Source organism: Amblyomma americanum, chromosome 1 (assembly GCF_052857255.1).
Source record: "Amblyomma americanum isolate KBUSLIRL-KWMA chromosome 1, ASM5285725v1, whole genome shotgun sequence".
NCBI classification, from domain to species: domain Eukaryota; kingdom Metazoa; phylum Arthropoda; class Arachnida; order Ixodida; family Ixodidae; genus Amblyomma; species Amblyomma americanum.
In genome coordinates, this window is record NC_135497.1 from 45,781,733 (window position 1) to 45,806,596 (window position 24,864).

The 24,864-nt window shown below is 46.6% G+C and overlaps 4 long non-coding RNA genes across 6 annotated transcripts; 1 reads left to right on the forward strand and 3 right to left on the reverse strand.

Moving 5' to 3' along the window:
• Window positions 1-456: 456 nt before the first annotated feature.
• LOC144132577 (uncharacterized) lies at window positions 457-4,262 on the reverse strand. The gene is made up of 4 exons (XR_013314858.1): window positions 4,181-4,262; window positions 3,535-3,621; window positions 2,991-3,097; window positions 457-559 (listed from the first exon to the last, which is right to left on the reverse strand). It is a non-coding gene; the product is annotated as an uncharacterized LOC144132577 (long non-coding RNA).
• A 504-nt stretch (window positions 4,263-4,766) lies between these two features.
• LOC144132580 (uncharacterized) lies at window positions 4,767-8,308 on the reverse strand. Of its 2 annotated transcripts, none has more exons than XR_013314863.1 (3): window positions 8,046-8,308; window positions 7,759-7,928; window positions 4,767-4,836 (listed from the first exon to the last, which is right to left on the reverse strand). It is a non-coding gene; the product is annotated as an uncharacterized LOC144132580 (long non-coding RNA). The 2 variants fall into 2 exon arrangements; XR_013314865.1 differs by lacking the exon at window positions 4,767-4,836 and adding an exon at window positions 6,319-6,373.
• Window positions 8,309-8,433: 125 nt separating this feature from the next.
• LOC144112725 (uncharacterized) lies at window positions 8,434-21,678 on the forward strand. Of its 2 annotated transcripts, XR_013310407.1 has the most exons (4): window positions 8,434-8,518; window positions 10,969-11,038; window positions 11,478-11,607; window positions 21,500-21,678. It is a non-coding gene; the product is annotated as an uncharacterized LOC144112725 (long non-coding RNA). The 2 variants fall into 2 exon arrangements; XR_013310406.1 differs by lacking the exon at window positions 8,434-8,518 and having other exon boundaries at window positions 10,567-11,038.
• Window positions 17,032-23,782, reverse strand: LOC144112726 (uncharacterized). The gene is made up of 3 exons (XR_013310408.1): window positions 23,709-23,782; window positions 23,500-23,580; window positions 17,032-17,104 (listed from the first exon to the last, which is right to left on the reverse strand). It is a non-coding gene; the product is annotated as an uncharacterized LOC144112726 (long non-coding RNA).
• Between the last annotated feature and the right edge of the window lie 1,082 nt (window positions 23,783-24,864).

Consider the following 24,864-nt stretch of genomic DNA (forward strand, 5'->3'; position numbering starts at 1 on the left):
CATGCTCACCTGCACGTCGCCCCAGCAATCATGAAGGCGAATTCTGAATCCTATTTGAACTACAAAACTTAAAGAATTTTTTTAAATCAAACTCGTTAACATCGGTTTAGATGACCAGACTAACACGTTTCCTATGGGATGACACACAGCTCACTAACTGCACATTGTGCGCTTTTTTTTATTCTGCAACACCTCCATTCTTTCATTTGTGCGAAGTGCCACACATGACCCTGTATTAGGCTTTATGTACCCACAGTTCCCAAAACTGGCTAAAGCAGCCTCTGAAACCCTAAGTAATTGAACACTTGCATTTCATCTCATGAGTGTGTTTCTATGTAAAATGAGGACACATACACACAAGCATGCAAGCACGCATGCACACGTGCAAGGAAGAAGGCTAGGAATGCACCTTGAACAACTTCTGCATCAGCTGCCGAAACTGATCGGCTGCTGCCCTTGCTGACCGAGTGCTCCACAACTGTACCAAATATGTTGGCAAGAAGGTCCAAAGTAGCGCAGATGGCATCGTCTTGTTGCCTTAGAATCCACATGGGGCTTTCTGCAAGGTTTCAAATAAAAATGGTGCAGCACACGTCATACACAAAACTTAACAGTAACTAACAAACACTCGTGCATCAAAGCAGAGGCAGCAGCTGTGAAGCACTACGCTTGTTTTCGATCACTTCCCAAAGTGACTCAGACAATAAAGGACACCGTAATAGAGGGCTTCAGATAATTTTGACCATCTGCGGTTCTTTAATGTGCACTGGCATCCCACGGTACACGGCCCTCAAGCATTCTGCCTCCATCGAAATTCAACAGCGGCAGCTGGGATCGAACCCACACCTTTTGGGTCAGCAGCTGAGCACCACAACCACTGAGCCACTGTGGCAACTTTAATGACAACAAAGGATGGCTTATGTCATTAGTGAATTATTGACAGTTCTGTCTAGAAAGCAGGAGGCAAGTAGCTGTTAGTGGCATCAGAACTGTAAACCTAAGCGGTCAAGTCAAGTCCCATGGGTAGCATTTCAGTGCATCTTGTAAATCATCTGTGCTATGCAGTCGAGTCCGCTTATAACAAACATGACCATCACATGGCGTCCGCTCGTTATATCCCGAAGTCCGTAGTAAGTGGACCAGAGCTTTAAAGACAGCTGCTTGTCAAACGAAAAAAATTTTTCTTTCCGAAAAAGTCCTCGATGATCGTCTCTTTTTGCAGCGCAGATCCGATGATTGAGGTTTCCATATTATTTTAAGCAGAAGCGTGCTATCGCCGAGGCCCTTGGCATAGACGAGTTGTCTGAGGCTATCTATGTAGCTCATTGCTACAGGCACGCTTATGGGTCCTGGCTCCGAAGCTTCATCCTCATCTGATTCCTCTGCGTCACTCTCGTTCCGCACTTCAGAAACGATGCCCTCGTTTGTGCACTGTTCCGTGGTGTCGGCGTCATCAACAGAAGTAAAATCATTCCAACCAATGTCATGACCCCCATGTCGGAGTTGGTGACACGCCGCCACAAATTGCCGCTGGGCTGGTCATCTTCCGAAGAATCAGGCTCGGCATCAGACACTGTGTCGACGAAGCCGCCCTTGCGGAAGCAGTTTTGCTAGCCAGTGGCCGTCACCACCGCACAGGCCGCTTTCATAATCTCTACAGCTGAACACAATGGAAGTGGGCTCGGTGTTCCCGTCCGCCATCCCGAATTACAACCTGGGCCCAAGATTTGAACTAAGCCAACGAAACGTCCGCACCGCAACAAGAGTGACAAAAGCGCGTGATGGGGTGGGCGTGCAGCATGCACAGGTGGCAATCAAGCCAATCAAGCTAAGGATACACACGCACAGCGCCATCGGAGAGACCAATAAGGGGCGTCCGTGAGTGTCAGTGCAGCCACCTCTTGGCTCCCACGGAAAGCCTGCTTCACAGTGCGTGGCCTCTGCGATCGATACTGGCGGCGGTGGCGTTGTTCGCAGAGGCCACGCGTGGATTTGGAAGAGGGTGAGGATAAAGGAGTGGAGTTGCGAGGAGGGGCGGGAGGGCGATCTTGGAAGTCGCGTCGGCAACGAAAGGGTAGCTCGCTCAAGTGCGGCACGAAACAGGGCGGGCAGTTCGCTCGTGATGAGGTTTGGGAAAGCATACCGCACGCCGGGCGCACAAAGGGGTTGGAGGCAGGTTATCTCGCATCACAGCACCGTCCGTTCGCTGTAACCGATCAGCAGGGCTTAATGACGTTTGTTATACGTGTGATTTTGTGCCATTGAAATAATGTATATTTTGACGGTTGCGCAGGTCTCGTTCGTTACAACCGAAAGTTCGTCTTAAGTGGGGCCGTTACATGTGGGCTCGACTGTACATGCAACAACTTTTTTAAAACGAAGATTTCCTGGGCCTGGTTACATGCAACACTGCACTGTGTTTTGCCGCTTGAAAATTCGTCATGTGGTATGAGATTACGGTGACCGTTGATGTTGCCTGCATGCAGCTGGCTGTAATTTGAAGGCAACACCGAGGCTACCAGACAACCAGGCCTGCACTCTATCACTCGTTCTGGAAGCAGCCAGTGGCAAGCTGCACTTGGAGCTGATGCTGCATGCTGGCACCAACATTGCAGAACTCCATGAAACTAGTGCAGCCAAATCAAAGAGAACTTATGCTGTCAAAGTGTTCTCCGATATGAGGCCACCCGTTCGTCGTCCTGCCTGCCATTGCACGCAGTGAGAGGTAAGCAAGCGACTATGCAGCATGAAATTCAGGTTTGAGTAAAGCTATTTCGACGATCTCCTGCCGCACCATTCATACCTGGACACAGCCTCCATTCGGAAGTCCATTTGATTTAACCGGTGTGAGATCCATTGCGTCTGAATTAGCGAGCATCCGACACTCGCTGGGACAGAGCCATCAGTTTGAATCATCCGGATTTCCGAATTAACGGAGGCCAAAGCAATGAGCTTTTACTGTACTTGGGAAAAAAATATTGTTAGCTGACCACAGTAAGAGGTTGGTCAATCTTTCCAGCAGCCTCGGCAAGATCAGCAAGAAGCAACTCCGCGATGGTGTCCACATCCTCAGTCTCCAAAGCGGCCGTTATCTTTTCTGCAGCAAGAGTCAGAAATGAAATGGCAGGTGCAGCTTCCTTGGAACAGATCCTTCTCTGAATGAAGGAACACTGTTCATGAGCTTGCACTGCAAAACAGAGGGCATTTCCTTCCTTCTGTTGCCTCCTGTTAAGTACTATGTTCAAAGTCGTACAGTTTGGCACATTAGTAGACTGTGCTAGGTGCCAAACATGAGCCAAACATGTTGCACTCAACAAAATGCACAAGCAGAAGCATAAAAGCTCGGCAAATGCAGCAAGGCATCACACAGTGTCCTTGTCATGGGAAGATGGAAGCACTGCCAAGAACCAAGAAACCTCAAAAGTTCTACCCCAGTTCTTGGAGCCCTTCATTACACACATCAACAACTACTGCAGGTGATAATCAAGACCTCGCAGGTTCGTAACCGTGGCAAAGTAAAGCACTTGCACTCACTGTCAGCAGTGACGTTGCTGAGCTCTGGCAACCGCTGCAAGGCCGTGCTTGCGTACGCCAGTCGAGCGAGAGACACCTCCGAGGCGTCTGTCGGCATCAAGAATGGACGCACCATTGTGAGAACTTGCCCCTCGTCCAGTGACGAGCACAGGTCATCACACACAAACACCAGTGCACAGGTAAAACCTACAACAAGCACGATGGCAGTTGAAAAAAAGAATGGCTACTTCAAAAAATGGGCTCTGACTCGTCAGTTATGTGAGCCACTTTGATTAACTTTCTCCTTGATTTCTTTCAATCTCCTTCTCCCCCATTCATGAAGAAGTGGGGATAATGTATCATATTTGAAACTCCACCTACGTGCAGACCTCAGGCATCAAACACACCACAAGACAAAGCCTGTGAAAAAACTTCTTAAGCTGGCATAAGTTATGCCTTACGCTAAGGCTCCATCCCAATCAACCCCAATCGAATGAACGTGTATGATGCCATTCTGACAACCCCTCATGAAAAAGAAAAAAAATGTGAAAGGAACCAGAGAAAAAGAAAAATATGCGAACCAGCAAAGGCCATGCGTCGATTAAATGCAGGACAATTATAAGAATACACGCATGCTAGGAGCAGAGAGGGGACATTCTGCACAAACCATTTCTTGCTCTGCTCTGTGGGCTCAAACAGGAGGCGCCTCAAGGTGCCAAGGACAACTCCTTGCTCCAGAAACTTGCACAGATCCTGAAACAAAGAACCACTGCAAATTGAAAGAAACTGCAAAAGGATCCCACAGGTCAAGTGGCGTGTAGACATGACTGAAACATTACCCAAAGGATGAAAATTTACAGATGGGTTGTAATTCTCTTTCCTGGCTCGTTCTACCACCATGCAGCCAAAATCAAAGAACCTGAACCGAGGGGCTACAACACAGTATTAAGTAGGGGAAAAGGCACAAACAAATAAAAAGAAAATCAAACTTGAATTACAGAAACATTTCTTTTTTTACTGTTTTTCCAACTGCTGTCACACTTATCCCTCACACTACTCCCAGTGCGTATGTCATTCATAATAAACTGCTGTTAGCATGTTTTCTGTAATGCTTTTATGCAGCCACAGCAAAGCAAAGGTGAGTAGGCAAACAGTGACAACAATTCAAAGTGAAATCAGTGACAACTATTTAATGCAATGCATGTAACATAGCTGACACAGTGCACTCACCTTGCTAAGTGCAAGCACAGCTTGCACCAGCTCTGGTTCAGTGCCAGCTAGCCGAATTTGGAGAGAATCCCGAGCAAATTTTTCATCCACGTCCTGCACAGTAAAGGCATAATTCTGAGCCAACCACAATAATCAAATCTGCTCGAAATGCACCCATCATGCTAACTCAAACAAATAGTGGACATTTTTATCCACATACTATACATTCCCCCAAGACTTGTAATGGGGTTGGTTCATAGCCCTGAACAATCTGGATCCATGGTTATGCCAAATATGACCAGATGTACCAGCTGGCAGGTAAGCTTGGTCCAGCCAAGAGGTGAAAACATTGCTGACAGATCGAAGGATCTGTGCTGACTAAATTAATTTACAAAAGAAACAATTGTTGGAGAGAACAAAGAAGCACTGAGAGATGAAGAGAGGTGGGCACGGCGCCGACAAGGCAGAAAATAGTACGACACATGGCCCCAGTTGCAAAGGCACTCACTGCAGAGAGCTTAGTTGGAAATTGGTACCGATGAACTGAACATCACAGAAGAGGTGAAGCTCTCGTTGCAGCTAGCACTTCTAACGTACCCTATCATCTTTCTTCAGTAGCCATTTAAGGTTCCAGTTAATAGCTCTGCCTTGGTGTCCCTTGTGGGTCTTGAACTATGGTCACTTCCGAGAAGGATGGTACCAAAAACCCAGAACTCTGAAGGTATGAATGGAGAGCTGAAGACTACTACAGAAGCTGCTACCGAGAACACTGAAAGTGTAGAACTTTACACTGCCTGCAGCCAGGACCCGACGTCCTTGAAGAAGAAGACAACCAGTTTCTGCACTAGAGCGACAGAAACACCGAGCACCGACGGTATTTCATACCAGCATTACTTGTGCACTTTTCTCTTCAACTTGAAAAGCTTTGTCGTGCACGGCACTCAGCTGGCATTGCAACAGTAATTGAAATCTTGGCATCCTCCCTATCCAAACCCGTAGTTGAGCTGCATGTTAATCTGACCATTCTTTTGATAGAGGCATCCCCACCCAATGCGGAATATGAAAACAAAGAGCGCCTGATGACTGGGAGCTAGGAGCCAAGCTCCAAAAGCAGCTGGAAGCTGCGCCTCCATCTGTTATAGATTAATGTGATGCGAAGGAATGCGGAACTGCAACATGCTACCGACTAAAATCCACGTGCATCAGTTCGCTATTTAAGCTCTCAGGATGCATCAGAAAGAAGCGAGGCCAATAGGCAAACTTTTTAGACCAGAAATCAGCAGGTTTGATGGAACTATGCTCATGACTATAGCTCCTGGGATCAGTATGAAGCTTCAATACATAGCAATGAAGCTCTATCAAAAGTCATAAAAAAGCTACTGCACTGGAAAAGCAGGAGATATGAGGAGTCTTTCCTTTACTGAAGAAAATGACCACAGTGCACCTGACCTAGTTAATGAGCAGTCTAGGAGAAAAGAACTTGCTCTAAATGATCACAACTCACCTGCTATGGCTAGCAACCATTCTGTTCATTGGCGACACAGAAGCATTACAGCATTTAATGATGAAGTCATTAAGAATGTAAGCTGCCTGGGGTGTGGAGCAAGTGGAGCGCAGTGCCTCACTCCAGAAGCCTGTTGAGAACTTTGCCCTGAGAAATGATAAAACAACAATGCAAAGACACAACCGAAGCAACCAAGACCGGTTTGAAGGGTATTCCGCATGGTTAGACTCTGAACAAAGAAGTTCACAGCAAAGAATAAATGCAAGAAATTGTCGGACTCATACAGAACCAAATAAACTCAGGTCAAGTCATTACAGGCATTAAAGCAGAGACTATTGCACTGCACACACTGCATCTCGGGTATTTGAGCATCCTAACAATTCCAGGCACGCTTCGTCATATATATACCGAAACACATTATAACAGATGCTGAAGGCTACATATATACCCCGCTACCCACAATGAAGTGTCTTCATTGTGGGTAGCGGGATTGATGATAGCGCACGTGCCTTAGAAATTTGGTTAATGTTTTTTTTTGGTGTCTTCATTGTGGGTAGCAGGGTTGATGATAGCGCATCTGCCTTGGAAATTTGTTTAATGGTTTTTTTTTGAGGGCGGGGGGTTTATTGCATTTGGGTGATTACAGTACATCTGCGTTTGACGGGACAATCTTACATGTGTGTGTGTATTGTATAAATTGACTTCTTACTGTCGAATAAAATTCAGTTGTAAGTTCAGCGCCTTCCGTGTCTCTCGTCTCGTCCTCTTGTGTGTGTTTTAACGCTGGTTTTTAATGCGATGGATAACCACCAACTCGCCCAATCCTCAGTTCTTCTGCAAAGGTGTGCATGCAACCTTCCAAATCCAAGCAGATTTTTGTTTTTGCAGCCATACTCATTTTTGTTATGAAATTAAACTTCAGGGCCTATGTTTACGAACCGGTGTGGACAGTGGTGGTCCCCGGTCCGGCGCACCCATATCCCAAATACGGACGCTACAAAAACGGGCACTTCTGACCTCTTTTAAAATTTCAGAACCATTTTCTTGACGCTGCAACATGATGGCTTTATAACTTGGTAGGGTGGCTTCACCATAGAGCAGTGGTGTCGCGTGAAGAAGGCACACGCGAAGCCGAAGTTGAGTTTTTATTTTCAAAACAAAATAGTTGTCAAGGAAGTTGACGAAAAGACAATAACATGCCTGACTAAGCGTAAACTTCCTATAACGTCGCACATCACAGAATGGACGGCGACAGATGCCACACAATATACATACAGGTTTATTGCCATACATGTCTGCCATATCCACCCCACCCCCCCACCTTTTTCTAGCTATGCTCAGACCTGCTACTACATTTCGCTATATTTCGATGCATTTCGCATAGCGCAATCAAGAGGGTTATGCCTCAAAGAGACAACTTTAAATCTTGGCCGTGCACCCTAGTGACCACACTGCCGAAGCCAGCGTGCATCCAAGAATCAGCTTACTATGCATACATAGGCATGGAACAAGATATACAGAAATTAACCCACCTTAGTGCTATGCTGCTGTATTGCGCGTGCTTTACATAATCCTTGGATCAGGCCTTTTGTTCTTAGATGAGAACTACTCTCGGCGCGATGAGCGACCGTGCTTCCTGCGGGCTGGGATAATTGGGCTCTCGAACCTATTCTCTTGTGGCCTCTCGTGGTGAACGAGCAACCTGCGAAACGGCATCCTGAGTCGTGCAACTCTCACTGAGCACCTTTAAAATGCACCGTTCCCTCCTCGCGAAAGAAAAGGAGCGCGCCACAGACCTTATGAATGGAACTGCACTTACCGTTTGTGTCTGCCGAGCTAGCGAAGTAAAAAGACCGTGCACATAGTGCAAGTCAACCGAGCGGCGCGCATTGACCCTTGGCAGAGAGGCACCATTTGCAAGCAGGCGCCTGTGCTGGCGTCCCACCGTTGTCATGACAACAAGTGCTGTACTTCAATGTCTGTGCTTCGGAATTATTTTTTTCTCGTAGAAAACATCACTTGTAACAATAATCTGCAACATTCGCTAAGTTTTCTTGACAAACGCGACACATCGCCGACTAATGACGTACGGGCGCTCACAGCCAATCCTGCCTCGCTTACAACCAGGTCGAAATAACGTAAGCATTATTTAAACCCATGACGTCGAATCTGGTTGGATCAAAAAACTTCACATCGGCTTTTTTTTTTCCTGTTCATGTTTGAGCCGAGCCAAGCATTGCTTTCAGTAGCACTACGGCCGGTCGGCGGGAGGAGTGTGCGATCGTGTTGCACGTGAGTAATTTGTTCTTGCTATCTGTTTGTATGCACATACTGAGTAGAGATGGGCAAAACGGCTCACTTCAGTGAGCGGCTCAGAACAGCTCCGCTCACTGAAGTGAGCCGGATCATTTGAACGGCTCACCCGCTCACTTGGGTCGCTCAGGAAAGAGCCGGGTCTTTTTAGCAGAAGAGCAAGGTTCCGGGCTAGTTGGTAATGCATTTAGGGGAGAAACAGCGCAATGAAACACGGACACACGAAGAACGAGTGAGCCGTGGTTCTTTCCTTTCCACTCCCTCTCTCCACAAGTGCGGCGCAGGGACCATCTCTTTTTTTTCTTTTCCTTCTGCATGCTACCGGCTCCTTCAAGCGCGTCTCTATTCTTGATGGCGCCGAGGCGTCGCGGGCCTCCGCTATCTGATATTTCTGGGACGAGCCAGTGGGTTAGTGGCACCGCCAGTTAGCTGAGAAAAAAAAGAAAGAAAACTTGTCATCCTTCGAAAGGCGACGCGCAGGTAGGGCGGGGAAGGAAAAGAGCATCACGCAATAAGGGTAAGGGCTCCCGTAATAATAGGTTTTTCGGAAATCTTCGTTATGTGTTTTTCTTTTATCCAAGCCCTGGGCTCGAGGTTGTGTCAAACTTCAGGGCTGTAGGTGGCTACCTTCATTGGTTATCGAAACTTAGGACGGGCCTCGAAATACGGCCGCCCTAACTTCTTTGTTTATAAAACTTACAAAAACGCAAGCAAATGCATTACAAATCACAAGTCGGTATTGCCTAGTTTAGCTAGAGGCTCCGTGCAGTGGCTTGTAATTCTGCAAATATACCTAGGCTTTAACACGTGGGTCGATAAGTAAGGTCTTGTAGTGTATGTTCTCTGTGTGAGAATTACCTTTTTTTTTTAGTTAGAGTTAGTTCGGCCGTCTGTATGAGACCTTCTTCTGTAACTCAGTTTGCCTTTGTACATTTATGTAGATATATTTCCTCTCTTAATCATCTGCATTTGACAATCGTCCCCATCTTCAAACACTGCCTGGAGAGGCCCTGTTCCTCTCTAAAGAAAAGGAAGAGACCATGCCTGAATTTACTACACGGCTATTTTACGGATGCATATATTGTTTTGTTTTCATGAAAGCCAAATAACTAGTAGGTTACACTGCAACCTCTGCTATAGAGTTTAGTTATTTGGCTTTAAATAAAACGATATGTGCATTAGTAGAATAACCGTGTTATAGGTATTTTTACTAATACCTTCGAAATGTTGCACCAGCTCACGATGCAAGATCGGTGGGAGTCGTGAGACATCGCTCGAACAACAGCTGTCAACGAACGGCGCCATTCTTTGCCAATGATTTGCCAGAAGACACGTTCTGAGCGAAACAGCGATCGCAGACAACGGACGACAACAAGGAAGACACAACACCGCAGGACAACACAAAGCGAGGACAAGCTCTGCGAGCGCTCTTTTGCTCGGAATGTATCTCAACCAACTAGCCCAGAAATACGCACTTTGCCAGAAGACCCGGCTCTGATTGAACGGTTCTTCGAACGGCTCACTGAACGATAGAGAAGCGCCCCTTCAAAACAGCCGCACGGCTCACTGAACGAGAGAGAAGCGGATCTCCAAAAGAGCCGCACGGCTCACTGAACGAGAGAAGCGCCTCTCCAAAAGAGCTGCACGGCTCACTGCACGAGAGAAGCAGTTCACCAAAAGAGAGACTCTCCAAAAGAGCCAAACGGATCACTGAACGAGAGAATCGGTTCACCAGAAGAGCGGCTCTCCAAAAGAGCCAAACGACTCACTGAGCCAAAGACCCGGCTCTTCAAAAGATCCGGATCTCCAAAAGGAGCCATTCGGCTCACTGAGCCGAAGACCCGGCTCTTCAAAAGATCCGGATCTCCAAAGGAGCCAAACGGCTCACTGAGCCAAAGACCCGGCTCTTCAAAAGATCCGGATCTTTTGAAGAGCCGGGTCTTCGGCTCAGTGAGCCGAATGGCTCCTTTGGAGATCCGGATCTCTCGTTCAGAGAGCGGGCGACCCGTTCACTCAACCTGCTTTCTCGCACTGCTAATAGATGGCGCGCAAATCGCACCCAGCAGCTCTGACGGACGGTTCGACACGGCTAACTGAACGACAAACCAGCTTTCTCGCACTGCTAACAGATGGCGCGAAAATCGCACCCGGCAGAAGACCCAGCGACACAGCTCTGACGGAACAGACAGTTCGCCGTTCGGCACGGATCACTACGCTGGACTACGGTCCTATGGATCAGTGAGCCGGATCTCCAAAAGAACCGCCTCTCACTTTTCCTGAGCCACGGCTCACCCGCTCTTTTAAAAGAGCGGCTCAGAAGATCCGGCTCACTCCTGAGCGACCCATCTCTAATACTGAGTGCTGCCCGTTATCTGACACTCGGCATTCCGTTGTCAACTTCCTTGCGCCCGAATATTTTGTGTTAGCAGATAAAGCGCTGAGCCCGCTTTCCCGGCAGTGGACCCAAAGGCCCGGAGGGAAAGACTCATCTGTTTTTTCGTAAGTTCTGCTCAAAAGCTCTGTGCAGTTCAACAGAAAAGAGCTTGCGCTGAGCGTGTTTTATATCTTTTGTCAACCCAACCCAACGTAGCTCATGGTCATTGAAAACACGCATAATTACCAGCTTTTGCGTGCTCCCGAAAAAAGGCGGGAAACTTTTGACAACAGTCCAGTTGAACTAACCGTTTGTGCGATGAGTTTTGTACGCGGTGCGATTTTTTGTGGCTCCGCGACTGGGAAAGTCTGTAGAGTGTTGACTTAATGCTGCACTTTACAATTGTGGGGTGCTGTTACAATCCGCTTTCTGAAACAGGTGCAAAAATTGCTGTGAGATAAGCAATTACGCTTTGGCGTCTGTACCGCGAAACATGTTCTTTTAAATTCATATTTATTTCAGAAAACGACTTTAAAAACTGACTGGCAGTTTTGTGGTATGCAGGGACCTTCCAGATTCCTGCTTCGAGTCCGGCGTTGGCTTGCTGGCAGTCCGGCGTTGGCTTGCTGGCGCAGAGGCTGAACAAATGGGACGTTAAAATGCTGAGGCAGCAAAGGCTCTAAGGCGCCACAAAGTGAGCCCTCGACCTTCTGTGAGAATTTTAAAATGAGTGCTGTGCCACTTTTGCCGAGCATCGGTTTTACGTGGGGAAGGTGCTTGGACCCAGGCAGCCAACTAGAATGGAGCGCATGAGGCAACTGGAGAGGCAAGCTTAATTTTAAAGCCTCTAAGCTTAAGACCTTTTTACAGCTGATGGTGTAAAGAGCCCCTAAAGAGATGAACATTGTGGGCAATGTGCTTGATGTCCTTTGACTGTTTGGAAGCTTGTGAGGTGCATAAAGCTCACAAGGCACTGTTGCAGTGTGTGACAGGTCATTGTGGTGATATTAGAAAAAGACATAGTGCAGCACAATGGGACAGAGAAAAGGAGCACACAGGATAAGCGCTCGTCCTGTGTGCTCCTTTTCTCTGTCCCGTTTTGCTGCGCTATGTCTTCTAATATGCTATACGAACAAGCCCGAACTACAGCTTTGTTAAGATTGGTCATGATAGGTTTCTTTTATTTGGCTGCACACTCTGCACTAGTTCTGTGAAGTTCCGCGGTGGTGCCGGCACCGTGTAACGTCAGCTCAGGCAGTTCAAATGCAGCTTGGCACTGGCCGCTTCCAAAACGAATGGTCGAGTGCAGGTCCGATTGTCCAATAGCCTTGCTGTCGTCACGAAATTGCATCCAACTGCGTGCCGCCGACACCAACAACCACCAAAATCCTGAAACACTTGGAAGAATTTTCAAGCATCAAATCGCAATGAGGTTTTACTATGAACCTGCTCTAGGAAATGGTCGTTTCACGGAAAGAAAAAAAATCGTTGCATGTATAGACACAGGCGACTTACGAATTAGTGCTGAAATGCTGCCCATGCGACTCGACTTGACTGCTTAGGTTTTCATTATGACGCCTCAATCACTCACCTCCTCTATGTGTAGGTCGAAGAAGCAGAGAAGGTATGGCACGAGTTATTTAATGAAATGGTGACAGTTATTTGCTGAAAGGTTATGGCTTACAGGGGTTTGTCCTAAATCGAATCAGGCTATGAGGGGCGCCGTAATGAAGGGCTCCGGAAATTCTGAGCACCTGGTGTTCTTTAAGGGAGCATACACACCTAACTTTTGGGTGTGTGGTTTCTTCTTTTTAATGTAATGACGCCACAGTGGTGGCTCAGTGGTTATGGGGCTTGGCTGCTGACCCGAAAGACGTGTGTTTGATGCCGGCTGCAGGGGTCGAATTTTGATGGAGGCGAAATTCTAGAGGCCCATGTACTGTGTGATGTCAGTGCACGTTAAAGAACCCCAGGTGGTCGAAATTTCCTGAGCCCTTCACTAGTGTCCCTCATAGCCTGATTCGTTTTGGGACGTTAACCCCCCTAAACCAAACCGATCTTTTTTTGTAATGAGGTGTAAGGCATTATTATACACGGATTACCGTGTGGTGTGCTCCTATGGCTGCCAAAAAATATATAACAATTTCTTTCTTGTGCTGTTTCAGTTTCACTAGCTGAACGATGACTGACCTCAAAGAGAGGCTGTAGGTCATGTGAGACGTGAAAAACTGCAATATAATCACTGCTTCCACATTAGTTGTCATTCCGGCTCTTGAGGAAGGCTGGCTTCAGCACTGCAGTAAATCATAACGATGAAGCAGAGATTATATGGGCGTTTTTCCATGCCTCACATGACACAAAAGCACTCTTTGATGTCACAGCAATTGTTCGGCTCTTGAAACTGAAACAGTGTGACAGAAAAAATTCAATTATAAATTATTTAGCGGGGATGGGCAAATATCACATGGTGATTCATAGGTAGTAGTATTTTCTGCATCGTTGTAGAGAAGAAAACATGCCACCAAAATTACGTGTCTATATTCCTTTAGCACGCAGAAAGCCAAATGGAAAATGCTCTTGGCCATTCCCTCTAATGCAAATGCTGTGTGGTGTATAATATTGTTGCGTGGTTGCCGTCCAAAGAGCGAGGCGCGGTGAACGACGGCAGAGATATAATTTAATGGCCGTTGGCCTAGCGCGAGTGCTCTGTAACGCACCGCAGCCAGCTTCGTGGTCTTGTCACAATATTGCTTTTTCTCATGGACATTGTCACATGTAGGAAACTGGGTGGTGTGTCATTGTTTGCGTAAGAACTTAAGGACACTGAGAAGTTCCCTAGGACGCCGCTGACCCCACACCATACGTGGCAAAATTACCTTTGAAAAGTGATTAAATTCCATTGCTAATTACTTTCCTAGAAATCACAGAAGTAATTAAATTATATTACAAATTACTGTTCTCAAAAAGTAATGACATTACATTATAATTACCTGCCTTAAGTAATGAAAATTACTTAGTTTCGATGCTAAAATGTTGCGCATTGGTCATAGTTTGTGCAAAAAATTTCTAGTTTTTTTTTGCACCGCCACTGAGCTTGAAAATGGGCGTCAGAAATTTTGCCCCTCTTTAGTCAATTTGAACAGCCGCTTTGCTGATGTAGATGAGTTCTTTGTCATATCAGTCTTCAATCAGAAGTACATCGTTCAATGTGTAATATGGTCCCACCATTCTGATTTTGAAGAATTTGTCATCCACGTAAACAGCGGGAGTGCATTGACTGCTTATCGACGCATCATCCCAGAAGTGCGCAGGGGCGCGAGAAGCTGCCAATTCTGCTGTTCAATTGATTTGTTCTGGAGGCAAGTTGGGGGAAATACATTGCATGTTGCTGAGACGCTGTTGCCTATGTTGCCCTTCAGTTAGAAATAGGGCCTCAAATGAGGCCACAAAAACCCGAAAACTCACGAACAACTTTCTTAGACGTGTCAGTTGAGACTTCTTGTCAGTGCGGCGACGTCAAAGTACTTGCTCAAGCGCTCGCAGTGCGTTTGTGTGTGAGATCGTGTGCAGTGCAGGAAGATGCATGCCAGTCCTGTGACTGATTTGCAGACTCTTCACCAAGGCAGTGCTGACGCCTATGCGCACGTCACCTCTCGTCCACGTGCGCCGCTTCCCTGGAGTGCTGGCCATTACTGGTTGTGCACTTTTAAGGGGAACGCCTTATATGACACATTGACATTGATACCTGGCGTCGTCGTCGATTTCCAGGAAACGCGGTCCACAACCCCCAATGATGTCGTCAGCAGAGGGAAAAATTTCTTCCTAAGGTGTAGAGAATTGAACCAATTGAGGGCCTTTAGATTGCGAGGCGATCGCGCAACCCATGGGCCACAAAACTGCGTTGCTTCTTGGCGAATAATGATTCATTTAATGTATGTGTTACCTAATGACTGTATGCTAATGAGTAGGTGTGTCATTAGAAAGGAAGGAAACAATATAAATAAAAAATGAATGTTTTTTGCCTTCAAAGCATCGAAGTAGTCTCAAGTGCCCCCGTAATTTATTCTTGCTTTGGTAGTCGCCGCGGTGGCTCATTGGTTATATGGTGCTCGGCTGCTGGCCCAAAGGACTCTGGTTTGATCCCGTCTGTGGCGTCTCATTTCAGTGGAGGCAAAATGCTATAGGCCCGTGTACTGTGCGATGTGAGTGCACGTTAAAGTACCCCTGGTGGTCAAAATTCCCGGAGCCCTTCACTATGGCGTCCCTCATAGCCTTAGTCGATTGCTTTGGGACGTTAAACCCCCATAAACTGCATCTGTGCTTTGTATATGCTCATCTCCACAAACGCGAGGCTAAAGGATGGCAGACACGAGGAGAAGCATGGACTCAGTATGCAGCAAAAGTAATATCGCTAGTAATTAATTACTTTTTTGTGAAATTACTGCTTGAAAGTAGTTCATTACAATAATAAATTACCAGGCCACAAAAGTAATGAATTACATTAGAAATTAGTGAGAAAAGTAATTTAATTACTGTAATTATAGTACAGTTTTTAATTACTGGCTAGTCTGCCACACACTGATTTCAAGGTGATTGCACACTGCTTTTCAATGAATGCGAAATCCTGACATGATAGCTTGTTCAAATGGTACGCAACAAGACCTTTTGCATTTTTAAGGCAAAGGTTTGTGCCACCTTCCCTTCTATTTTTTTGTTCCCCCCCCCACCGTCCCCCTTCATTTTTTTAGATGTTATGAATGCAATGTTTTAGCAACAAGCTTGAATTAGCCCCTATGAAAAATTTTTTTGCTGGTCTGCACGTGACTGGCTCTATGTCCAGGTTTTGCACCATTTCCTAGTCCCTGGCATTTATTGGCACTTTCACTTCAATAAAACTTTTGTGAATGTGCTGGAACAAATTTTGAAAAGTTCCTTTTCTAGCGTTTGCAAGTTGTTTCCATATTTTTGTTTTCCATGGGGGTGAAGTTTCATGGCATGTCCAGTCCGTCAACTATTTCTTACCGTTCTCAGATACTTTGTCCCCTTACACTTGAGCATTGTGGAAGAGCCGCAGCTGCTCTTAAGATGCTTTGTGTCCTTGTCTTTGTGCAGGGCAGCAGCGGCATCTTCCGCAGTGCTCAGGTGCGTGTGGGCAAAGCATCCAAAAATGATGACTAGCTTGGCTGGTATTTTCTCTTGGTCTCTGAATGCATCATATGGTCACAATTTGGCAAAATTATGGACGTGTATACCAGGGAATCACTTCAAAATGTTATCCAGAATTTGTATTGTGAATAAAAATAGCACAACACGCATAATTTTTCGTTTTGTGATACTGCAGATTACACGAACCAAGAACAGAACAGCAAGGTTCTACTGTATTTCTTTGAAGGGCTGTGACGGTTTTAAAGGGTGTCTAGCAACCTAGAATTGTCATGAGGAATTTCGTTTACCTGGAAAAATCGGCGAGTTGCGAGGGATACCATCAAGAAAGTGGTCAAGTCTCGGAAAAGGACAGGCTGAAATTAACGCAGAGGTCTGCTGCGAGTTTTAACGATACTGCAAGTGTCCAGCACACGGTCCGTTCTTATTGGCATGACATATTTTTGCTTCTAATGAGTATTAGGCATGGCAGCCTGTCTGTTCTAGCTGTCTTTTTCTTGTCTTCAATTAAGTGAGCATTGTGTATACTGGTTGGCTCTGTACAGGTTGCCACACTGCTAATTAAATTTGGTCTGGTGCATATGAATAGACACAGCTACATTCAAAAGTATTTTCTGTGGAATAAGCCGTAGTCATAGTAATGTGCAGAATTCATGCACTTTCAGTATACTGATGCGAGGTGCCACGCCACTTTAGTGTGGCATCAAAATCGATCTGTAAATCTTGCTCTCAGTCCCCGTCAATCTTGTAGGCTGTTGCAGAAACAAATAGAGGCTAGTTTCTCTGCGGTTCGAGCTGTGATGACGAGGTCGTAAAAAGCTGTTACTTTTTGTGGAAATCGCTTGGTGCTTGTCCTGTGGCATTGCTGCTATCGAAAGGGATGCCAGAGTGTGCCTTCATTGGAAAGGCAGTAAAAGGCAGTGCTTCTCAGTGATGAGCAAACCAACCTTTCAGTCCTCTTGTTCAAGGGTTCCTTCTTGAAAGCCTGAAGTATTCTTTTGCAGTACAATGAGCAGTGTATGGAGCCCCTGAAAGCATGCAGAGTGTTCCGTTTAGAAATTTTCCAGAATTTTTTCAAAGTAGAGTTGTTTGTTTCTTTTGTGAAAGCACATGTAATGTCAGCACATATGGCCACCACTCTTATGAACCATTAAAAGAAAGCAAAAACTTGTGAGCATAATTTTAACAGACTTCCAAATCTAGGACTCCGGATCGCCCAGGCACTTTTCATCTAGTGAGAAGGGAAACAGCTGCTGAAATTCCTGCACGGATTCCTAGTTGAAATGTGTCAGCATCTCTGGGTCCGTTACGGCCAGGGATTCCAGTGTGGTGAAACCCATGCACAAGAGTTAAGTGGGCCATGTCCCATCAAGAATGCTGCATCTGGGGCAGCATTCCACAGCTGGAGGTGTCACAAGGGAGAGTGGAACAGGTCGTCTTGTTAATGCTCTCACTCTTGTTGTAGCTTAAAGGGACACTGAGAAGAGCTCTATCAATTTTTTTTTGTTAGCAAAATCTGATAGTTCGGCATTTCATGGCTTTGTTGCCGCTTGTCCGCGAGCAAAAGGTGCATTTATTTCAAAGAAATTTGGATTCCAAGTAGAAATGTTTTTCCCGCCGCTCCGATTCAAACTTGAGAACTCTTACGACGTCACAGGACGAAGTGACGTGAAACGTGATGTAAACGCAGACTCCGTGACTTCTGGCCGCTAGCGGTGCGGTCTAGCAGCTGCCGAAATGAAAGCTACCGCCGCCGCACGTTGAAGGCGTCTATCAGGGGTCGCTACCGTCGCTTCGTTTACGCTTGCACCGGTGTCTTGCCAGCGTAACGAGTGATCCCGTTCCCGAATCCGACGACGAAGTTCTCGCAAAAACTCCAGCCCACATTTCAGCGACCTTAGCCCCAGAGAGCGTGTGATGCTTTTCAGGGAGCACAGTTAGGTTAGGCACCGGCGGGTCGTTTCCCCCTTCCTCAGTGAGCAGCCGTTGATAATCAGATATCATAACCCCAGTGCGGGGAGTCGTGAAGGGCCAGGACAAGGTCGGCGCCATCGGAGGCTGACCGGGGCTTTGGGGACAACGGATTGTCATTCTTTTAACGGCGCGGTTGCACGGTGCAGCAGGCTGCGTCGAGGTCTCCCACGGTTGCAAGGGCCAATTAAATTCACTTATTTATTGTTTTGCCACAAGAAACGGGCGGGTGCTCAAGGGCGCTTGCGTTTAAAGTTGGCGGCTTGAAACTAAAGCCGACGCACTACGCTTCAACGGCTTCCGCTAGATCCAACGGGTCCACTGGATCGGGCTCTCTCGCCCACTTACATGTACCTTCAGATGTGTACTTTGAATGGATTAAATTAGCCGAGAGCTCGAAAAGAACAGCTCCGCCCAACTGCCGAAACTATTGAATTACGTCACAACGCGCACCTCGCCACGGAGCCGAATCGGTCTAGCCGGGCCGGCGGCGGCTGACGCATTCGGCGCGAAATAGAGACATGCTCAAAGAACTCCGCCAGTGCGGTCAGTGTGCGCCGAAGCCGCTGAACGCGTCAGCGGTCAAGCGCAGTTGGAGTATAGAGGGTCTCGCTTTGGCCAACGTAACGTCACCATGCAGCGTGCGCGCGCATTACGCCGGCGTATAAACGTTCCTTAACAGAGCTTGCGCTTAACCACTAACCAACGTATTCGGTGGCGGCATCTATGGGAGCCACTGAAACCCCCCGCCCAATCACTGAATAAAAAATAATCCTGCACCGAGGTTCGCGATCAAACCAGGGCCTTTAGCGTTTTAGGCGGAGATGCTACCACTCCGCCACGACGGCTCAAGGTTAACCATTAATAAAGGCGCTTCTAGTGAATGCACTCTTCCGATGCAGAAGTCTTCGCACTTTCGTTACGTACATCCTGGCCTAACAGCACTAGGCCGTCAGCAATTTTTCTTAACTGCCTTGTACCTTATCTCCCGTCCCTAATAAACGATTTCCGTTAAGTAGTTTGAAGTTGCCTGGCACAGCCGGGAATGTTTCGCCAAGCGAGCGTGCGAAGAGCACAAGTGCTCTTTATACTGCGAACGGCCTTCTACGATCACCGACCATCGTGCCATCATAGTTTTTCATCGGCTGTTTTTCATCACCTGACCAGCCTTAACAAGCTCCTTCAAAGGTTAACTAGCACTTGGAGTTCCTCTGCTGTTCTGCGCTTGTAAATCGAGGCGCGTCAAAAACAAAGCCTCGGGGCACGCAAAGTTCATAGACGCAAAGCGCAATATCAAATCGAAACTCTCCTGGCTGCCTGTGGCGCCGCCAAGCATCAGTTTTCTTTACTTCCAACATTCAGGTTGCCTTTTGTCTGTCTTCCTTGTGTGATAAAAGTGCACTGTTGGTTTTAAAACAGAACTTACTTCAATATTGAACCGTGCAGCCTTCCTTCGATAGCCTCAAAGATTCGCGACCTCCATGTAGGCAGGACAATTCCTCCAAGGTGGCGTCTCTTGTCCTATGACGTCAGCACGCTTGTACTTGCGAGATCGGCCTGTGGCGGCGATACCTGTATTTTGGTTCTTGCTATTTTCTACCTTACAAGACCTTTGTTTTCAGTAAGAGTGGCGTTCTTGTGATCAGGAGCTGGTATTCTATCGATACAAGCCAACTTCAATTTCTGCTCAGTGTCCCTTTAAGCTGCTGTTCATCGATTTTTTGTGTCATTAATGTTTCTCAACAATGCCACATCACGTCATACGCCTTTTCAGTGTCTGAACTGTGACAAGAGCATCTCCACCGCAGCCGTGGGCTCGTGCTTGAGTGCTCGCCTCGACTACGGGAGGTCGTGGGTACGATTCCCGCGGCCTCCGGTCCACCAGCCAATTAATCCAATGGGAACAGGCGGCCCCCGGCCTAGTCCTCGGCTCTGCAGGGGTGCACTGCGTGGGAAGGATAGCCTGCGCCTCAAAATTCCCGTCAAATGCGAACACAAAAATGTCACCACGTGGTTAAAACCCGCAGTCCAAAACTCTCGCCTTGTGCCAGTTACAAAACTTAACGTTCACATCTCTAGCCTCAAGACAGATGTGCCATAGCTCTCTCCGCTCACAAACCTCCTTCAAGCAAAGTGCAGCGGTATTTTCTTGCTACCGTTGTGGCTGGCTCACACGCATCGGCAGGTGTGCATGACTGGTTTAAAAAAAAAAGATGGGACTTCTACCGCACCAGATGGATTTAGGGTTGTTTGACGCCGGAACTTATCTCTGATCCATCAAGGCAACGGTTTGGTCGAAGACCCTTCTCCCAAGCATCTCACCCTAGATGAGCTGAGCACCATGGCGGCGAAATCTTAAAACCGGTGGGTACCCGGCGGCACTGGGAATCAAACACAGCACCTCCCGAATGTGAGGCGGATGCTCTACCACAAGGCCGCGCTTCAGTGCTATGATCTTTGCCAAAAGGCCGAGAAATGAACAGTCGAAAGATTGTTGTTCAGCGACTTACAAAGTCAAGCTGTCATGTTTTTTCCTGAACACAGTTATGGCTCAGACTAATTGTACCATTCTACATGATTTTTCCTCATTCATTGAGATGCTCAATAAGCTTTAGGATGCGATAAATTATGAAGAGAAATGACATGTGTCTTTTCATCACTGCATTTTGTGGAAACATGTTTGCGTTGTAATTTCAAATATCTGTTTTATAATTTCAACTAGTCGAAAATAAAGCATATCGCAGTACTGGCCGGCATTTCGAAAGGCCCTGATATGCACAGCATGTGTACGAGACCAGACGATGCAGCGGTTCCTGTGTCACTACTATTGGAGCCCACATGACCAGGGTTGCTGCTCTTCCTTGGGAGTGACGTCATAATGCACCCCGACACTCAGAAACCGAAATCGCTCAGTATAAATAATGCGATAATATTTAATGTGCATATTTGAATTGCAGAGCACGTATCACATGCCGGGTGGGAGTATGCAATGTTTGAAACTAAGAACACTCCAACCAAAAATTTGATGTCTCCGCCCCTTTAAGGTTTTGGGTTTAACATATGGAGCTTGTGACCTCCTGTGTGCCAGCTTCAGAAGCCTTTCAGAAACTCTTTCATTGTTTGTCTTGACTATTTTTATTCATTCTTGGTCTCTGCCTTGTACACACTTCTTTTTGTGTGTGGTTTCTCTGGCACATCTTGAACAATGTTCCTTTTATCCTTTTTTTTAGGATCTTTCTAGTGTCCATACGCAAAGCCACTACAGGAGTGCGTGGGCTGCTGCTGTAGCCTGTTGGGAGATGTCTTTATCTTTTTTCCTTCATATGCATTCCATTATTTGTGTATTTGTTTGTGGGTTTCTCTTAGTGGTTTATTAGTTGCATTTTATTGTTCTGAGCTTGCATACTTTTTCTCTTTTCATGGCATCCAACCCTGTGTATGACTGATACTAGTGGAGGGACTGCAGCAGCCAACCTTGCATGGCGCGGCATTCTCTGGTCCAAGGCTCCTATTCCCCGTTCCAGGCTACTGGCTCAAGAATGTGCCCACAAGTCTGCACCTTGGCGTACAGGCAGTCGCATTAGGCCCACGTCGGCCAGGACTTCCTTGCCAAATAAAGTATTCCTACTGACACGCCTTGTTAGTAATTAATGAAGTGTATGAATAAATGAGTAACAACTTCGTTGGCCGTATGGAAAAGCCGTGTTACCAAGCAGTTTTTTTTTGAAGACTATACCCAACCACCACATTGTTTCCTCTGAGTAACCTACTCATATTTGAGGTAAGTGCTTGCCGTGTGTCGCATCACAGTCTGAAGTGTTCCTGCAGAACCGCATGGTGCCTTCCTGTTTATGCCATTGCAGCAGAAAATGCTCCACAAAGCTAATGAAAACAAAGAAATTTCACTAACATACTGCTTTGAGACAACTTAAACGGGTGCTGAAGCCCACTGAAAATGTAAATCAGGGAATGAACAGGATGATTGTGGGCTCTGCATGTGCCTACTTTTATTGCATAGGAGGGGCCAGTTTCAACTTTATTACAGGAGGGTAGTGACTTTTCTAATTGCATCATCACTGAGTGGGATGCTTGTACCCATACCACCCCCTCATTCAGCACTTGAGCGATGACAGTGCTAGGGAAGCTCTTGCTGAACATTATAATCTAGGCCCTTTGAATTGAATGTTTATTGTAGGTATTTTACAAAGATAACAGCCCTAGCAGTGCTACTGGGATTGCAACTCGCTGCAAACGAGGCGGATTCTGTAGCACTGGGCTCTTGCTGGCAGTTTGTGAAATTGGCATTACCCGAAACTGCACTGTAGAAGAGCATAAAGAAAACGATGTCTTCCGCAGTAATTCATGCCATGCAACATGACATGGAAACCATCACACGGCCAGTTAATCTATTGCCTTCAGGTTCAAGACGTCTGCCAGTTTCTATACAGTAGCTTCAGACTGTTGGACTGGAAAATTACATCCTCTTGAAGGCACTTTTTGAGCAGGAACTGGACTTAACCTGATTTTCATGATTTATGCTTCGGGTGCACAAACTGGGTAATATCAAGCTTTTATAGTCTTTTTTTATATTATAGTCTTCTATTATTATAGTCTTATTATAGATTTATAGTCTTCTCTTACTGTTGTGTCCTATCTTTCCTCAAGCAGAACAGTGGCTTGAGCTATGTGGTTGAGTGAAGTTGCATCACCTGTTAATGTCAGATTAATTTTTTTTCTTCTAACTTATCTCAGCTGCTGAGGGCCATTATTGCCAGAGGGGTATGTAAGGTGTGTACTGTACACAGACAGGGAAATCTCTTAATTCCAACCTGCGGTATTTACAAACTGGCACTTCGCTTCCGTCAAAATCGCGTATTTCAGTGCGACAAAGCTGCCCCTTTACCCTCTGTTTCTAATCAGCTTAGTTTGAACAAATTTTCGGTCACTTAATAGTTTGAAGTATCGAGACGTCGAATGCCTGACCAGAGCCGCCGCGGTGGCTGAGTGGTTATGGCGCTCGGCTGCTGGCCCGAAAGACGCGGGTGCCATCCCGGCCGCGGCGGTCGAATTTCGATGGAGGCGAAATTCCAGAGGCCCGTGTACTGTGCGATGTCAGTGCACATTAAATATCCCCAGGTCGAAATTCCCGCAAAAACGCACAATACTGTATGTGGCCACGTACCAATGCTCAGGTATTGGTTTGGTTTATGGGGGTTTAACTTCACTACGGCGTCTCTCGTAGCCTGAGTCGCTTTGGGACGTTAAACCCCCATAAACCAAACCAATACCTGAGCATTGGTACGTGGCCACATACAGTATTGTGCGTTTTTATCGCTGACACTTTCAAAAATTTCCCCGCCTCAACAGCTGGCTCGTTTGCGGTGAAACTGCACACAGAGCTTGCGTATTATGGTAACTTTTGTATCGTAGCAAGTTTGACAATGGTACTTACTTAGTTCAGGCGCACATGATGCGAAAACGTAAGCGTCTACGAGAGATCGACGAGCCAAAACCCGCAGACGACGCTTTTTCCCTGCAAGGAGCGCGGGCCGTTTGAATATGCCGTTCCTGTCGTTTCGTCTGCTTCTACTGAAGCGCTTACAACATTTTCGACTAATAAAGCGGAAAAATATCAGAACAAATAATTTAACGAGGCTTTACCTTTTAAAGAATATTGTTTGCAATGCTCGCTCTGCGGCCTAGTCGTGACGGCTTCCAGTGCCCAAAACAGACAGATGGCGCCACTGCGGCCCTTCAGCGAAAAAGCGTCGTTTGCGGGTTTTGGTTGCCGATCTCTACGTAGACGTGTACGTTTTCGCATCATGCACGGCTCAACTAAGTAAGTACCATTGTCAAACTTGCTACGATACAAAAGTTACCATAATACGCAAGATCTGTGTGCAGTTTCACCGCAAACGAGCCAGCGGTTGAGGCGGGGAAATTTTTGAAAGTGTCAGCGATAAAAACGCACAATAGTGTATATATTTCCCACCCTTTGCGCGCGCACAATTTGTCCCTAAACGTAATAACCGTTGGATATATTGTCTTCATCTTCAAAATACTTGTCGCGAATCTCAAAAGTTTATTATAACGACAAATTTATATATAAGACTGCTCAAAGGGAGCACGGCTACAAAACCACCGCCGTACACACGCGCTCACTCTTCGCGCTCTTAATGCAGTTCTAATAGACTGACCGAAAGTTTGAGCTATAAAAGCGAGTACGAAGCAACGAGAATTCACTGTGTGAGCGTGTGTTCGAGGAAGGATCGCGCATAAAAGGTTTTGTCCCCAAATGCACTGATCATAGTGCTTGCATGCGGCACAGCGAAACAGTGATATAGATATGAGATGGAATTCCGCATCTGGCGCTTCTAGCCCTCGAAATGAAAAGAGGCAGGATTAATTTTCCCTTTGCAGAACAAACATTCAGTAGAACCCGCTGTTACGTTCGCGGTTGCTCCGTTTTTCCCGGTACGTTTTTCTTTTTTTCATATGAGCCAGATAGTCCAGCTGCCACAGAAGCCCCTACAACTGAAACTCGATCGCCTATATCTGTTGCATAATGCAATTGTTGCATAATTCCCTTGTCGTACGTCGTGAAAGTCATCTCACGATGGTAGTTTACACCGTCCCGGAATTCGTTCAATGCGCGCGTAATGGTGACGCCGACCAGAAAAAAGCGAGACTATACACGTACTCTATATAGGCACTTGTTCGCAGCTGCGTTCGGCGACTTCTGGAAGCACCCAGTCCAACGCGAACACACTTACAAACCACGTGATTTTTTGTGCGTGTGTTGGCAGAGTTACATCGA